At 40.5% G+C, this 18,009-nt stretch overlaps 1 long non-coding RNA gene across 2 annotated transcripts in view; it reads left to right on the top strand.

Moving 5' to 3' along the window:
• The window catches only part of LOC133440935 (uncharacterized), a 108,630-nt gene that overhangs the window by 60,696 nt on the left and 29,925 nt on the right, over positions 1–18,009 (top strand). For both annotated transcript variants that reach the window (XR_009782380.1, XR_009782379.1), the window contains one exon: positions 5,740–5,876. This is a non-coding gene — a long non-coding RNA (uncharacterized LOC133440935). The remainder of the gene's footprint in view (positions 1–5,739; positions 5,877–18,009) is intronic.

Genomic DNA, 18,009 nt, shown 5'->3' with positions numbered 1-18,009 from the left:
TGTTTTGTGCTTAAAAGTTTTAACAGCAAAAAACTCCTCTGCATGTGCTATCAGTTTAGCCATAATGAGCAAGGAGCCCAGTAACATAATTTATAATTTAGCTAACACACAAGGGTGGAACTGGAAAATAGCAGGGAATCTTTGGAAATGAGGGAACATTAAGAAAGTTAAAAACAATGGAAACAGTGATGGTTACATTTTCTTTTCTGAGAGGGGAAAAAAGCATGATGATACGCTGTAATTCACTCACAGGAGAAACTTCAGCATGTTGAAGTAATTGCTTTTGACAAGAATACAAACAGTGAGTGCAGTGTCTCATCAGTGCTGAGTAGTGCAATCGAAGATGGATGGCCTCTTCAGCACCGGGGTCTGCAATTTAGACTTCACAAAAGGAAGTTGCCTTTGTGCAACAAAACACTGGTAATACCATTAGATCACCCCAATAACATCTTTTAAGAATTTCCTCCAGCATATCAGGTCACAGCCGAGAGTGAGGTTCCAGTTTTTCCTTAGACCCATCTTACCAAATATGGATGCATGGTTGAGATCTCATTGTTTTAGTTGTTATCATGTCATTTTTCAGCATGCAAGATCACTTACTTTAAAGACCTAAACCGAACTCACTTGACTTATGACACAATGAGATCAAGCAAGTATTTCATGCAGACTTGTGGCACTTTCACTCAGAGCTTTATGTTTTTCCAAGTGGTTGTAGAGACTAAACATAACGTGATAGCAATCGCAATCAGAAATGCAAACAAAAATGAAACAATACAAGACTTCAGGGTCCCGTCAGTATGCCTGAACTCAGTTCCCCTGCTTGAAGGCTATAAATCCCAAATACAGAATGTGTCAGTCACGAGCAGTCCTTGAACAGCAAGATGGTGTGTATGGGTGGTGCTAATTCAATGGAAACATATGGATAGACGTTTGAAGGAAGGAATTGAAATCTTGTTTGTAAAAGTTCATAATACTGCCAAGAGAGATGAGAAAAGCTGATCACATGTTTATTTGCAATGGAAAATCTTTATGGAAAATAACATCATCGTTGTGATGTCCACCGTGACCGGTCCGGTCACCAGCACTATCATCAACACCATTCCGTAATCATCATCATCATCATCATCATCATCATCATTCTCATCATCATCATCATCATCATCATCATCATCATCATCATCATCATCATCATCATCACCACCAGTCCTCCTCTCAAGGCTCAGAGCAGCCCAAAAGTAACTCCGAAACTGAAAGCCCTCTCGGAAAGATGACGTCATTTCCCCCCCTTTTCTCTCCTTTTACAGCAGCACATAACTGACTGAGCTGAAGAGCAGCTGACTGAGCTGTGTAAATGATGTGATGGCCTGGCATCTTTCTAGGAATTGTCAGATTCTTTGCTTGTCTACATCTCACAGAGAAGGCCCTGTAGGAAAACTGACATCATTCACACGCCCCAGGACTGGCATCCCTCATCCTCTGACATAAAACTGACATGCGTCCAGGGGGTAAACTATATGACAAGTATGGAAATTGCTGGCCCTTCTACAGGAATCATCAGCTGTTTGGCGTTCTGGAAATGAACAGATGGGATTTTATTTTAGCGGGGCGGCAGACTTGCCAGAGACATGGTCCGTGAACTGTGACTGGAAGAGTTCAAACATTTCTTCATGAAACGCTGTCATACATCCATGTGTGATGTTCCAAGTGTAAATCGCTTAATAACCCTCAAGAGGGTGACTTTAGTCTGCCCTCCGGCAAAATTGTATGAGTTCCCAAGCAGCGGTAATTTAATGTAAAACTTTAAGCTTACATAAAAAGTAAACAGAAAAGTTACAACCTTATTAGAGAGCTCCAGGCTAAAATCTCTCAAGTGGCCATATTATGCTTCACTGTGTTTTCTGACTATGCACAAAGTACTCAGTGTTCAGCGTGCTGAAAAAGCTTTCTTCTAGATACTTAATTTTTTCTAAATGAGATTCTGCATGATTTCATAGAGGGCAGCATTTCTTTATTTGGTCGTATTCTCCCTGCAATGCACGTCCATAAGAGCACACACTTAAGCAACGGTTTATAGGGATGCGTTTATGACTGTGCAGCTTGGACTGCATATGTTTTTCGTCCTGATGGGGTCTGCAGGATGGGGACACTCTGCATGAAACCTCTTTTAACTTCATTAGTCCCTATAACGTACCCTGTACACCAATCAGTTCTATGCTCAGTTTAATATTCAGGGAATTTCCTGCAAAGTCTTTATGTGAAGTATTACTGGGACTATAGGACATAATTAGTATGTGCCTGCAAGGGTGTTATAACAATGGTGGTTCCCCATCATGATGTCAATCAGCCACCACAGTGGATGGTGATATTGTCCATTGGCTCAACCACGTACTTCTTAAATGGTATTTTGGTTTTGTTTCTTCAAATAAATGTGGTTTTGGTTGTAAGAGAAAGTTAGCTGATCTCTGCTCTTTGATGCAGTGTGTTTATCTGGACCAGCAGAACAAATGCATTTGTTTTTTTGCAACACTTCATAGAGGACTGTTTTATGAACAAGTACAGTACACTGCTGGATTTGCAGAAAATCCTGTTTCAATGTTAGAAGCTTGTGTGTCTAAAGCACAAGTGGTGAGTGAACTACCTGTGTTGTTTACTATTAGTGCACATAGATCACAGCTGCTGGGTTTCACACTTTTATGCTCTGTCTCATAGTGGCAGGAAAAACAATTCAATTCAATGCATCTCATTGAAAAAAGCAATCAGTTTCGCTGATTAAAACACAACACGGTCTGAACTGTTGGCAAGAATGGAGTCAAAAGTAGTTTTTCCATTAACTTTTTATGTTTCTGACTCAATGTCTCCACTTTTCCCAAATCTACACCTTTTACCACACATATGCAGAAAATTATCTGTAGACACCAGTGTTGCTAAACTACGGTCTTCGAGGGACAGTGACCTCTGCGTGTCACATGTTTCCTTGTTTCAACAGACCTGATTCAAATGAATTTATCATCATCAGTTTTTTATCAAGGTTGTTATCAACACATTAATTTGGATAAAGTCTGTTGAAGCAAGGTGACTTCTAAAACATTGAGGACTGGAATCTGCCAACACTGATATTAAATATAGAATTTCCTCAGCAGAGACATCCACCTGTTATCTTTTCAAGAGCCATTAGTTCTGCCCGTCGACAAGCCTCCAGGAATTCAACCAATAGGAAAACACTTGAGCCAAATCTTGTTTTTACGAGTCTGTCTGTGATTCTCTGTCTTTTTGTTAACAGGCTTTCAGGGTAATACAGTAAGGCTACTCTACAGAAAAAGAGTGTCAATATGGCAACTTAAAACATAAAAATTGGCAGCAGGACACCTTGACGTAAACTTCCTTAAAGGAAAGCTATTTGGGCCAGAAGTGAAATGAATGTTAGTCTAGTTAATGCCGACAGTGTCAAAGAAGGGTGGATGTTCTGGCATCACATCCTGAGTGACAGCATAGCGGATAATCTCGACCACAGTATGAGGCAGGTGTGTGTTTGTTTGCTGTCCGTATTTTCTTCTGTGTGTGTGTCCGTGCATGTAGCAAATCATAATTATTACAACAGAAACCCCTAATCCTCCAAATGTCAGGTAAATATTCATGAACAAACACACACACCGATATGGTCGTGATTGTGCTGACTGTCAATCTCACGTCAGATTATTATTATTATTTTTTTTTTTATGAAATACATTAAATGAAAGAAGTCAAAGTGTAGAAGCACACACACAAGTTATACACATTTCCGTTTCATTCCTTCCCATTGTGCATGTTTACACATGAGTAATTTTTGGCCACCTACCGAACAACCCACAAACACACACTATTAAGTTTAATTCCCCTTTTCTGCTCCGTCTTAAAGTGCGGCTCCTTGAATGGCAAGTAGATGCAGTAAGTAAAAGAAATGTCCACACCCTCACTGCACTGACTTTTGCAGGTTTCATTTTTTATTTTATTTTTCTTCGTCCTCAAAGTGATCTAACAAAAAAAAAGTCCATACAATACGGAAACTTTGTGTAAAATGATTGAGGGTCGGCTTGATCCGTAATATTTATTTATTGACAAGCACACAACATATAACAATCCGGCATAAAAAGAGCCATTCAAAACATTCCACGTTACTATGGCAACAGTAGTTCCGCCATATAGGCCACTTTGTGTCTACTATAGGAAAACCTACTTTATAAAGTAGAATGCTTATGTATGTAAGCATTCTACCGATTCAGGATGTAGAATTGTCTGTCAGAGCCATGAAGAATCAGAGTCGTTGTGACCAGGAAGAATCACGATAACCTCCTTTCATAAAGCCCATACAAGCTGGTAGAGTATGACTTTTAGCATCCAGAGGGAATGATGCAACATGAATCACTCAGAGGGCAAAAAAACCACAGGGATGACGGCAGAACGTGGCTTCCAAATACCAGCTGTACACAACTTGATTTTGTTCTCCAGTGGGGGTTGACATCGCTGTCTGAATAATGAAAATGTGATGCCTCATACACTCTGCTTGTTTCACACTCTTTAAATGGCTCCCTGGGCATTACGGTCGGTCTGTGACTCATATGAGTCATGCCAATAATCTATAGTGAAAACATTGTGCATTGTTATGAATTCAGTGAGTAAATAAATGTGCAGTTGAATCATTTCACCCTCAAGCCGTGTAACAGACTGTATTCTATGATTTGACACTGTCATCTAAAAGTCTCACACTTATCTAATTAGATTTTGAGTACTGGCATAAAATAAAGTAACTACATCTGTTGAGTTTGAGTTCTTACGTAAATAAAGGCAATCTTTAAAGGAGCATGAGGCAGGATTGAGGCAGGATTTATGAAAAAAATTCGTATACGTTTTAAGTTTTGTAGTAATAATGTCAGATGAAGCGTTCCAAACCCAAAAGAATGAGCCCTCTAGTGTATCTCTCCGTTGCCTTGAACAGGCTGTGTGCTGCAAAATGTGCTGCAATTGTGACCGGAATTTCCCGCGCTGTCCTGCGGATGTGACGTCACATGACGCTGCATGTGCGTTCTCCCCGTTGTCCCGTGCCGGCTTCACTGTTGGCTGCAGTACCCCCGATGGCCGTCGTGGCGAAGGGTGGCGCTAATGAGTCTCATTTCTTAAAAGGAGCCCCATGCTCCTTTAAGCAAAATAACCTGCCTTTACATTTAAGGCCCTTATCACTTTCAATGTGTCTGGACAACTTTTATCCCTGTGCCCTACAGACCTGGAAGAAGAGCAAGTGCAGACATCGTGGTTGCACCACTCATGGAGTACACATGGTAATCATCCATAAGATGTGGAGCAATATTTGATTGCGTTTATGCTCAGGAGGACATGGGAGAATAGTAAGACAGGATGAGAGACATGAATCAAACTAAATGAGAAAGGCAGGGTTCCCCTTTGATTGCGAGCGTGACTCGAAAACATCGGTTTTCGAATCATAAAAGATACAAGCAAACAGACACACTGGTAAATTTGTCTTCTCTCCTAAGAAATGACAACTCTTCCTTGTTTATCCAGTTGCCATAAAACGCAATCAGCCACAAGTCAACAGTGAATGCCTCCAAACAAGCTGGATTATTGCTCTAATTAAGCTGTAATAAGCCCTTATTAAACGGCCGCAGGCCTCGTTAGGCGGTTCATTAAGCCATTTCATCTTTTAACTCCTTCATTAAGTCTCCTTTCTTCTCTCTCTTTCTTTCTCAGGGTGTGTGGGTGTTGTGAGGTCTGAGAGATCATGACCTTAATTCTCTCCAAGACAGACGGTTTAATTAACACATGAGGATTCTTCACTGACTCCAGACTTCTGCAGCAAGAATGTACTGAGGAGCTGGATTGCACAGGTGAGGCACGATTGTAATGTATCTTTTTTTTCTTTTCTTTTTTTTTAAAGCGGCAATTTACACTAACAACCCTTGAGTTTAGAGGAATTGTGCTTCCTGCCGTTGTGATGTAATGAGATGGTAATACTAAAGGCAAAAATTACTAGAATACATACAGTTTAACAGCATTTTACGGAAATGGCAATGTAAGAACTAAAGAGCTAAGTAGATCTTACAAGTTGGCAGGGAATATACAATATACCGGAAGGGAACACTATAACATTCAGTTGAATTGATGCTAGGATAGAAAAATAGAGTCAAATAGAGTTATCTGATACCTTGCTTACAGAAAAGGGGATAGGTTCAGTTCGTCAAAGCTAACCTTTAAGCTGCAACAAACTCCTCAACCAAAGTCTGATGGTGAAAGTGAGGTGAGCGAACGGTTCTGCGAGTTCGAAAGCAGCCCACAGTGGCTTGCCAGATGCTTTCCAACCAGCTCACCGACTGCTAAGATTCACGTGCAAAGTAAAGTTAATGTTGAGAGACATTTTAAAAAGCCTTTTCATGGTGGTTTAGTGTTCTGCTTCACTGGGTTGCTCTTACATCAACTTTCCACTCAGTCTCTCCCACCGCAACATATCAGTTTCAGGATAAAATGTTTAGAATAGCATTTCTTGAGTAAGTGGAACGCATTGGTGTCAAGCTTTTTTAAAGGAATATATCTTTATATTTATTGTGGATGAGAACAGACACTGTGTGCAATGAAGTTAAACAAAACTGAACAGTGCAAAACAAAATCTTCACCCTGCAGCTGAAAAGTTCAAGATCATATGTTGCATGTTTACGCATGTTTTAATCGTTTGTTGTGCAGTGGGGATTTCCCATTCTGGTTTGGAAGACTCAGACGTGAACCTCGCACGGCCTTCCTCCAGTTACGTGCCAATAAACAGCACCTGACAGTGTTTTCAGCTAGCAGTGCAGAAAGTTACACCCCTGGGAATCTGGAAAGACAGGTGTTTTAGTTCCTCCACCGTGATGCTGTTTGTTTTTGAAGCGGTTTGTTTTCCCCCCTCAAGTCAGTAAGTGCTCGTAAAACAGATTAGGACATCTATTTTGGTTGTGAGTTCAGGTGTGTGTGAACAAGGTGATCAAATACGGAATCAAAACGTACATTTTCAAACTGAATAGTATGTTTGGCCCTGTACCGTTCAGTCTCTGGGAGAAAATAAAAACCAGTGCGACAATATCTTTGGTCTTTGTGTCCAAAATAGCAGCATTACAGTGTACTGTGAGAAAATGTCAAAAATCCTAGACGGCCACCTTGCGATTTTAATCCTTCTGTGACCTGAAATAAGGCACCGTTCCACACAACAGTCCGGTCGTTAGCGACCCAAACAAAACAGAGGGAGGTTAAAAGAAAAAAGAACAAGATAGTAGCATTGTGTTAGCAGAGGCGTGTTTGCGTTATGTGTCCTCCTGCTGTTATCATGGAGAATAAAACATGGAAAAAAAAGGGAGTTGGAGTGTTGAGCTGTAACCTGTGGTTCAGAGGGTATTATCACCGTGCACGCCACATATATCAAACATGTTGTCGTACCCATGTTTATTAGATCCATGCTCCACAGTGTGACTTGCAATAAACTTATAGGATTGCAGAAATTTCTCAGTCTGTAGGAGCCTTAAGTCAATTTAATGTCCCCTAAAGTCACGGATATACGGCTTTGTGTGTAATATACCAAAGGATTCAGACATAGAGATACTGTGTGTGTGTGTGTGTGTGTGTGTGTGTGTGTGTGTGTGTGTGTGTGTGTGTGTGCGTGCGCACGCACGCGCAAAGCCATGCGTTTGTATGTTTACTGGCAGTCTGGATCATGCTGAGGTGACAGATGTTCATAGCAGTGACAAGCAGAGACTCAGAGTGTCCAAATTAATCCACTGGTGTGTGCGTGCGTGTCTGTGTGAAAGGAAATAAGCTTCCTTTGCAGAAGTCAGAAAGCTGTCCTTCACCTGTCTTTGTAGTCTTCAATGCACACACACACACACACACACACACACACACACACACACACACACACGCACGCACGCGCACACACACACGCACGCAGGCACACACACATACACACACACACACATGCACACACGCACACATGCACACACACACGAGTGTGTGTAGGCGTCTGTGCAGAGGCTGATATGCTTTCGTGCACATAGGTCAAATCTCCACTCGCAGCCAAGAAGTGATTGAGTTTCCTGAAGCTTCTGCAGATGTCCAAACCCCAGGATTCTCCCTCTGCCTCCCTTGGACTATTTTTCTTTCCCCCTCTTCCTGTCTTTGTTGACTCGTGTCTTTGTGAGCTCCTAGAGTCTATTTCTGTTCACTTGTTTTGCCCTCCTTCGCCCGTTTATTCTCTGACTATGCTGAAGCAGATCAGACGGCTCAGCTGACACATACACATGGTATATTCACCTTCTCGACAAACATCATAAACACATTCATATACGGGAACACACACACACACACACCACAAACTGTCAGTGCTTACTGAGGATGCAGATAAAACACGCACCCACACACCAGCAGACACACACGGAAGTGCTGGTTTGGACGTTATGCAAAATCGTTGCTCCTGCAAAGGAAGACACATGAGAAACACACACACACACACACACCCTTACATGTCAAGTGATTACTTACACAATTAGAAGTACAAGTTTCATTAAAAAGCAGAAGCTCTATATGTTTGTATCTTCATGGGGAGAAATGAAACTTGTGAAACTGCTCAGAGCACATGTGAGTGTAGATGTTTTACATTTCGGAACCTCATTTAACTCAACAAATGTGTAATGCTACAGTAATAAGAATTTATTCTTGCCTAATTATAACTATAAATAGTGCATGATTATAATTCAAGTAAGTATAAGTCTGAAAATTTGGGGGAGACCTTTGGACCAAAGTTGAACCCACAAGATCTTGTCGGCCGAGCAAACCGACCCTTTTATAACTGAGTATCCTAATTTGCTGTAATTGTAGCTTTAGTCTACTCCATGAAGACAATCAAAGCAAGCAATTACAAGACCATGGTCGCCAGCCCTAGGGGCAGAACTTCAGACTGTGAGACATGTGCATACACATACAAACACACACACACACACACTTGCGTGGGCATTCACCCACACATTTCCTGTCTGTTTCATGTAAGACAGTCTTTCTTCCTTCTCTTCTGTTTGGAGAGGAAGTGCGAGTGTAATGACTTTTCCTATGCGTCACAAACAGTGCACGTGGGAGGCAAACAGCCTGGCTGCACATGTGAACATGTGAGACTCTGTATTTATGTATGAGCTGTGTTATGCACTTGTTCAAGACGTCATGTGTGTTTACCAGTGAGTCGATTTTGGGAAAATCCATGTTGGAAGGAAACTTATAAGTGTGTTTATGTGTTTGCAGGAAATCTGACCTCCTTTGGTTGGTTTTTTGTTACAATAATAACAGAAAAAAGTCAGTCTCTGGGGAATTTAGTTTCATTTTGTGCATTTGATGTAACAGCATGTAGTTCTGAGTACCATGTAGGTGTGTACAGTTTGTTTGCAACCGGTTCTTACTTATTTCTTGTAAACAGCTGCCACTGAGACCTCACACAGGTTGTAGAAAACAACTATATATTTTTTGTTTTCTTTTTGCATGTTTGTCTGTGTGTACTACTCACAACCTTTATATCACTCCTAATCAATATTTCATTTCTTGTGAGGATTAATATGAACCACACGGAAATTTCAATCAGAATTTGTTGTAGTAATGCATCATGCAGTATTCATGACAGTTGCAGCCGATTCTTAACTTTTCAGTGTCCCACTGCATTCTCCTTAGACTTTGAAAAGACTGGCAATATGCTTTTCCAAATAAGTGAAAAATAGTTTTTATCATTACTTTTATGGTTTCATAAGCAGGGGTGAGGGTATATATTGACATGTTTTAAGTTCTAGCACCAACTGTCCATTTTAAAAGTAAGTACAAGATGTTATTGTTAAAACTTTACAAAACTTTCAAGACAATAACAACTTGTTTTACATTAAAGGTAGGGTACGCATTTCTATACGCTTTCTAACCCAGAACATGTTATTGCCATATTTCACTATCCGCTGCCCATCTCATGAGTATACTGTAAACAAGACAGTATACAGGAAACACCGTCTTCTACACAACCCTGATTTTATAAACTTGAACAAATAGAGTGAAGGCGTGACGGGGGAAGGTTCATACTGGTACTAATGCACATAAATTGGGAAGTGGTCTTATGAGAGTTCATGACTGGGTGTGTTTTCTTGGGGAGCACTGCAGCAAAGGAGAGATATCTTGTGTTTTCTTGATGTTTATTTATTTATTTATTTATTTATTTCTATTTTAAGTCAACAAGACAGGTTGCTTGGTTAAGCAAGTGCCCTTAGCACAGACTGATGCTCTTGTGCGGCTGTCCCAGGTTCGTTTCACAGTCTGTGGCCTTTTGCTGCTTATCACTGCCTTCATTTCCTGTCATTTCACTTTCAATAAAGGCAACTGACGCCATAAAATAAAAACAAAAAAACCTGTACCCTACCTTTAATATCCACCATCTGTATCAGTTTCTTCCATTCGGGGTTAGGGTTAGTTACTTACCTTACCTACTTTACCTTACCTTTAATAATTAAATAAATAACAACTAAATGTGTGGCATTTAAACTGTTTTATCTAGTCCTTAAACATCCTTTACATGTTGATGATTCTTTTTCTCCCCTTTTGATTGATCCTAACAGTTAAATAACTTCATAATGTGAGTTAAAGCAAGGTTTCACTTGCACCTGAATACCCTGCACAGGCCCCTGAATAGCGAGCACGCAGTTTGTCTGAGCATCTGTCTGTGTAGTTGTAATGAAACAGAATATCTAGCACAACCTATACACGTTTTACATGGGGAATTTTGCAATAAAAGTTCAGCTGCTAAAACCCGCCAGAACTGGATATCTGGACAGCTGCAGTGTGTTGACAGAAGCTTGCACTCATTATCAGCTAACTTTAATGACCCTGAAATGGACACTGACAATTCAGAGGTCATTTAGACCGACTTAAAATGATTACATAAAGAGACAATGTGTGGCTTAAGATGGCATAACATCAGCAGATGTGTTTTTTGTTGTTGTTGAAAGTGATATTGCCATTGGTTTTGAATGTGAGTTGTAGAGAAGCAGCTTCTCACTCATCTTTCTGACACCTTCTGCCAGTGCTTTGATGGAAGCTGGTGCGCAAGGGATGAAAAATCAAAACACAGGTGGTACAGTCATAATTTGAAATGACTTGTAAGCACATGATGAGCAGATAATTTGACGTAGAATGATGTAACATTAGCAGATATGTTTTCTTGTTGACTGGTTTTGAATGTGCATCTGGAAGAAGCAGATACTCTCTTCTCTTACTGGAACCATCAAGTGATCTTTAACTGATATATTTTCTGCTGTTTGCTGAAACACATTTTGGTAACAGTTATGTAATGATTATGAGGTTTAAGTGCAGACTCTCAGCTTTAATATGAGGGCATTCACAAACAACTAATTCTACTTTACATTCATTTAATAGTCACTTTAGCAGCGAATTTAACATAATCGTATGCAGTCGTGGGACCTAGGTTAAGTATCTCGCCAAAGGGTACACATGAACTGAAACAGTTGGTTTTCCTCGCTGTGGAACATTGCTGGATAAATCCACCTCTAGCAGAAATTGAAAAAAAAAAATTGTTTATAAATTACAGTTTCTTATGTAAAATACTCTCTTTTAGGGTAAAAAAATAAAGCTATTTTAACAGAAGCTGCTTAGACTATGTTGATGAGATTGAATGTAAATTGATCTTTATTTTAAACACATTAGAAATAAAACTTTGGAGTTGGTTTTAATGTCTCATGTAAATAGCCTGTCATATATGAAGATCCATTCAAATGTTAGTTGTTCTGCCTGGTAGTAGAACAACCTGCTAACGTAGCCCCTGTTTGTAGCAGGACTTTTGTTGTTTAAAGATGTGGGTAATGTATATGCAGCAGCACAACTGACTGATCATTCACCACTTAAATCATTGAAGGATTCATCCATGTCAATGTCCAGTAGAACAGAATGTTCAATTTAATCTTAAACTGATTATATAAGATTGGTAAAAAAGGTAAGTTTTGCAGTTTTGCACATTACATTTTTTTTAATGCACTCAGACACACACATTGCTATGCTATGGTTTACAGCATCTAAGTCCAGCAGTACTTGTGATTGCCCAGTGGATGTTGCTTTGCATTGATTGTGTGGTTTGTTTTTGTGTTGTCCTGTTACATATGTTGGCTGTACACGCACTGATGCTGATGCTTTTGCACAAACGAAGTTCCTAACGGATAAATAAAGTTATTTATTATTATTACATTCCAAAATCAACACACAAACTTGAAATTATAAAAATGTAATATATTTAACGGCCGGTTTGATCAGGGTGTGTTTAGGACCTATTCTTCCAGATGGGTCCCAGGGAGGTCCGGGGTGGCTGGGATGTTGATGTGTGTGTCTGATGTCAGGACCTGGCTTGGACCAGGGACCTTTGGGGGCTTGTGTGGGGCTGAGGCATGTTTCTGCTGGTGGATTGGGTGCTTGGGGTGGCCTTGGGGAGTTTTGGCTAACGTGGTGTGTTGGCTTGTTGTTAACTGGTGAATCCTGGTGTGGGGGATGCATGAGACTGTCCTGATGTTTTCTTTTGCGCCCTCTTGTTGGCGGTGGGCGTCATGGCCCTTCTGGTGTTGCTCGTGTTCCCCCTGTTCTTCCTTCCTTCCCTCTCTCCTTCTCAGCTATCTTTTTCCCCTTTCATCTGCTGGCATTTGGCAGGTGGCAGGAGTGGTGCTACTGCTGCCAGCCTGTGCAGAGTGGTAGTCCGTTGGGTCAGCTGCTGGTGAATGGAGGCCTGCTGATGGGGCTGCGGCCCTTGTAGGGGTGATGGCTCAGGGGCTGCATGCAGCTCTTGGGCTCGTCTCCCTGCTGTTGTGTGGGACCGGCCGGTGGATGCATAACTGTGGGGGATCCAGAACAGTAGTACTAGTACTAATTATAATACTAGCAATCATGATACTGGTCTCATGTTGTTGTTGTTGTTGTTGTCCCTGTAGTTTTCTTCACTGCGTTTACTGTAATTATTATTTTTGTACCCGTGTATTTACAGGTATGTGTACCTCTCCCTCACACACACACACACACACAATTACAAACAAAAACATATAAATATATATATACTGTGTATATATATTATTTTATATTCTATACCTTTTTTTCTGTCTGTTTGTCTTGTTAGCACGTCTGTTCTTTTTACCACAACACAATTCAGCACTAAGACACATCTCACAAACAGCAATTACCACACTACACACCCTACTGTCTTTTAATCCGTCTTGTCCTGTCTTGCACATTATTATGGAAAGCATTCTTTATATATTGTTATGTATATATATATATATATATATACAGAGATGGGCCTCTGTCTGGAGGACCAGGTTCAAGCCCCGGGATTGGCAACCAAGATGAACCACCTTGGGCCCCTGAGAAAGGCCTTAACCCTAATTGCTCCATGGTGTGTGTCTCAGATGTAATTCACTTTGGATAAAAGCATCTGCTAATTGACAGTAGTAGTAGTTGTGTATATAGCCAAATTAGGATTGACAAGATAAAGCTACATTTTAAAATGAGATCCCATGTTGTAATTACATATTTATAAGTTTAAAAAGAAATCTTCATCAGTTGCAGTTGTGAAATATAGTTAGTTAATCCTACAGAATTTGTCTCCCGACCTGCAGCTGCAGCAAGTTTGCACAGTTCATCTGGGGGCACTGAGAAGTGTTTTGCTCAAACCAGGTACCCACTGAAAGCGTTTGCTTGGTTATTGGCTTTGGGCAAGTGGGGGTTGAACATTACTTGATGTGAAATGAAAAACCAAATCAAAAACAGTCATTTTATTGGATCTAAGGCCTTTGCCGGACCCTTTTTCCCACTTTATAACTCCCCTCCTTTACCTTTGCTCCATCTCTGAAGGCCTAAGAACACCCACTCACCTTTTTCTCCGTATTTTTCTGTCTTAGTCACCTTTTTCTTCTGTTTTATACCACCTAATTTGTCCATTCTCCACCACATTTTCTTTGCCTCTGTATTTTTTCTATTATTATGTCACAGTTTTAAGTAAGAATACACAAATCCTACCAAACTCTAGGGCAGAGAATAGACAAAAGAAAAAATCTCTAAATCTTGCCTTAGTTATTTGTCTTTGTTTCTTCCCCATATGCAGAGGATCTTAGTCTGACATGACTATCAATCAGTATCTAACAAATCAGTGAGTCCAGATCTGAAGAGTTCTGTGACATCAGAAACCCAGAGCAGTGACAGAATTGCTATTTTTAGCTCCTCCCAACTTGACATCATAGAGCAATTGCTGTTGCTCTGAAGTCGGTAGTGTTAATTTTCAACATTTATTTCAAAAGATGCATGCCTCACGGAAGAGAGGGGTGGTGACTCCACCCCGTTAACATCTTGAAAAGGTAGCTGTGATTGTGTGTCTCTTTTTGGATCTAACAGACATTTAGAGGTTTTCCGTTTAACATTGCAAAATGGGTCATTTGGTGTTGTGAAGGAGTTTCTCAGTGTCGTTTTCATTGTCAGTGTTGCCTCTACCATTCAAATTCAACTTCTTTCTACCTTTAATACTTGTGCTTCAGAAATTCAACAAACTGTGGAACTCTGTGGAACAGGGAGCACCTTGAAGCAGACAGATCTGACAGATCTCCCCCTCAGACCATTTTCAGAATACAGAATTAGATCGTCAGGCTGTTCAGATTACATGACTTACTCATTTATAACTGGGAGTCTTGAAGTTTTTTCCCTGATCACATTATGTGACTGCCAACTAACTGAGGGTCACAAAGTACATGACAATGACTCTGTCAACTGACTGTTGTTAAAATGTAGGAGAACTTGATTTTTCTGAAATTGGTCTGAGAAAGGAAACCAGCAGTGGTGTTGCTGTTTGAGACAGGATTTGTTCAGGACGCAAAGGAAAGAAGAAACTGCAAAGAACATGAGTAAAAGAATGGATAAGCATATGTGGATATTAGAAAGGTGAAGATAAGTTAAAAAAAAAACATCCAACTGCCTTTCCTTATTATGGCATGGTGTTGTTTGCATTTCCCCTTGCTTTGTTGATTTCTCATTTTGGGTTCCTTTCCTCACGGTGACTTCACCAGATTCCTTGCTCTTACTTTGGCTGTAACTTAAATAGAATTTCCCCCAACAGTTCCAGATATTTGGCACGTCTGCTATCCATTTGCTGTTAGCAATGGCTCAGGGAGGCGCTGCTGAGCATCTTTTACAAGTCTTTGAGTTGTTCACAAATAACCAGTTTCCAACTTCTGACCGCCAATTGCCTGCTGATTTGCCGTTGACCGATCTGTAAGCTCTGCAACAGGCAAATTGGGCCTAAAATAGTGTCGACTGAAAGTCTCCATAAGGCTGTCGGCCTGCAGTACATCTGAGAATGATCAGTGTGCAGCTGCAGCTCCTGAACAAGCATAAACTCTCCCAACGCCTGTCTTTACTTAAGGATATCGTGGAGCCACACCCTCTTCCTCTTTGCTGCAACCCGTCTTTCTCCTATTCATCAAAAGTCAGAACTACACTGATATGTAGAAAGATATATCATGGATCCAAGTCAGAAACTGGGATAACTAGTTCATATCTGCTATTGACCTCCTGGAAAGCCTGCAGCTAACTGCCGAGATGGCCATGGCTTGTGTGTGTGCCCCCTCCCCTCCTCTACCGCGATGATCCTAACCCCTGCAGTGAGCATATCCTATCCTATCCCAAGCTCCCCTTTACTGTTATTTGCATTTACTTCGCATTTGTTACTTTTGGAGAGTCTGACTCTCACTAGGAGAGTTGTCCATCATTAATGTTCTGTTGTTATCATTTTAGGTTCAGCCATAGTTTGAACAACTCAAATGTTTTCTCAGTCCAATGCTTTACATAATGTTCTTTTACTTGGCGCATAATTGCAGCATTTCAGCAAATTTCTTGTATTGAACTGTTTTTTTTTTAAACAGTGATGCATAATTACTGTTGGTCTTCTTCTATTGAGTTTGCTATTTTTCTGTACAGCGATTTAACAGAGGGTATGTCCTTGGTTTAACATCTACACCAGTAACATGTGAAGGGAATTAGTTTCTTTCCCTGCTGCCCTGGCTTTGCTGCTCTCTTTAGCTCTTCATACCCCTTCGCTTTCAGCTCCACGTCATCAGCGGTGAGGCTGCTGTTGCAGCTGAGCTGAGTTCAGCTGAGGTCAGACAGATAGTGTGTGCGGCCCCGGGGATATACAGACTGGAACACCAACCAAAGGAAGTAGGAGGAAGATCTACTGGTATTCACTCTTTCACTTGAACTGGAGCCCAAGAGATTTAGGAAAATACAGTATTTGCACAAATATCACTAAGACTGCAACTACTACACAAGAAAAAAACAAGTATTGTAATCAAAACAATAAGATAAACACACTTTGTGTCATTTTACTGTTAGTCTTTCTCAGCCACTCACACAAAGGCACACACATACTCCAGACAAAACCCTGAAGTCATGGGCAGGAAGCTGATATTTTCCCAGACTTACTTTACTCTTTTTTTTGGAGTCTGATCCAAAGATTTTGCAGAGCTTCCTCTGAGGGGCTAATAATACAACAGAGCCATTGTATAACGTGCCGTTTCCCCTCGCCTGATTTAGCAAGCGAGAAAGCGTTTGCATGCAATCTTTCCCCTCCCAGTGTGATTAGGTGGAGGTTTTTACTGCCATCAGATTAGATTGTCACACCACATCATCATGATGCACTATTAAAGTCTGGCATAGATGAACATGAATACATAGATAACTGTTCTCTTGCTTGAAGCCACTGCACAATATTTTTTTATGTGTGTCTATCTTGATCTGGAGCAAACAAGCAAAAAAAAAATCTCCTTTCAGTTGTGATGCAAGTCTGTGAAATAATTGATATAAAGTTAAAATATTGTCAGAATATCAAAGGCAGCTCTAGACAGACTTTAGTGATGCATAAACAGTTATTTGTGCACGTGTGTCTACTGTAGACAAGCATGTAAAAAAGCAGTATATGATGAGAGAGGCTTTCTGACTCAGATACACATGTACACATATGTAAACAGGAACTTCTAGCAGAGAGTGAATGATAGCACGAGGAAACAGAACACAGAAGTTTAAGTTTTAGAGTAATAAAGACAATAGAAAGAAATCATTATATCTATGCTTGATTTTACAACAAAAAACATATAAAATGTGGAGGAGTTGAGAAAAGCTTTTGAGGTAAAGGTATGTTCATGCTATAACCATAACAGACCCTTTAATTTACCACTGCAACCTAGATGTAAACAATACCTGGAAAACAGATCATAATATATGTATGAGTGCCCGTTGCTTCATTCAGCCTCACATTTAACCTACAGCTCCTTAGAAAACCAAGCTCTCTTCTTCATTTCTGCTCTTTATATAGTACATTCATGAAGTAGTAGAGACATTACAGATGTGTTTTATGTGGGCTTGGTGCTCTAACTGAGTTTGTCTAATCACATCACAAGTTCATTGACCTTTTAAGATTTCTGTGGGAACACACTCAAGGTAGCCTGGCCAGCCATCCCAACGTTCATGCTCTTCAGTACAAAGAATCCGTTTGGTTTCTCTGGATTCCATTTTGAGTTACAGAGGGCAGGACCAATGGACGCAGAGGAAACTAGAGCTGAACACCACTGGGTAAGCAAACAACCAATCAGAGAAATGAAGCAACAACCAGACCGGTACCAACAAAGTCACCAACCAGCGTGCTGTGGAGTAGTAACGCTGGTAGGTAACTATCGCTGGTTTTCCTGTTAAAACGTTGTTGATACAGGTATTATTGGCAATTCTGCAGCCGTATTGGTTGTTTTGAATAGTGACATTACATAAAGCCAACTCCACCCGGCTGCAATTTATTGGTACATTCTGTACCAATGGAAACGGCTGGGAATGGAAGGTTTAACAAACCAATTCCTCAAGAGAAAGATTTTGTGAAGTGAATTAGTGTGACTGGCC

The sequence above is a fragment of the Cololabis saira genome, chromosome 3 (genome assembly GCF_033807715.1).
Source record: "Cololabis saira isolate AMF1-May2022 chromosome 3, fColSai1.1, whole genome shotgun sequence".
In the NCBI taxonomy this organism is placed as follows: domain Eukaryota; kingdom Metazoa; phylum Chordata; class Actinopteri; order Beloniformes; family Belonidae; genus Cololabis; species Cololabis saira.
Note: the sequence above shows the minus strand (reverse complement) of the source record. Positions and strands in the feature narration are given on the sequence as shown.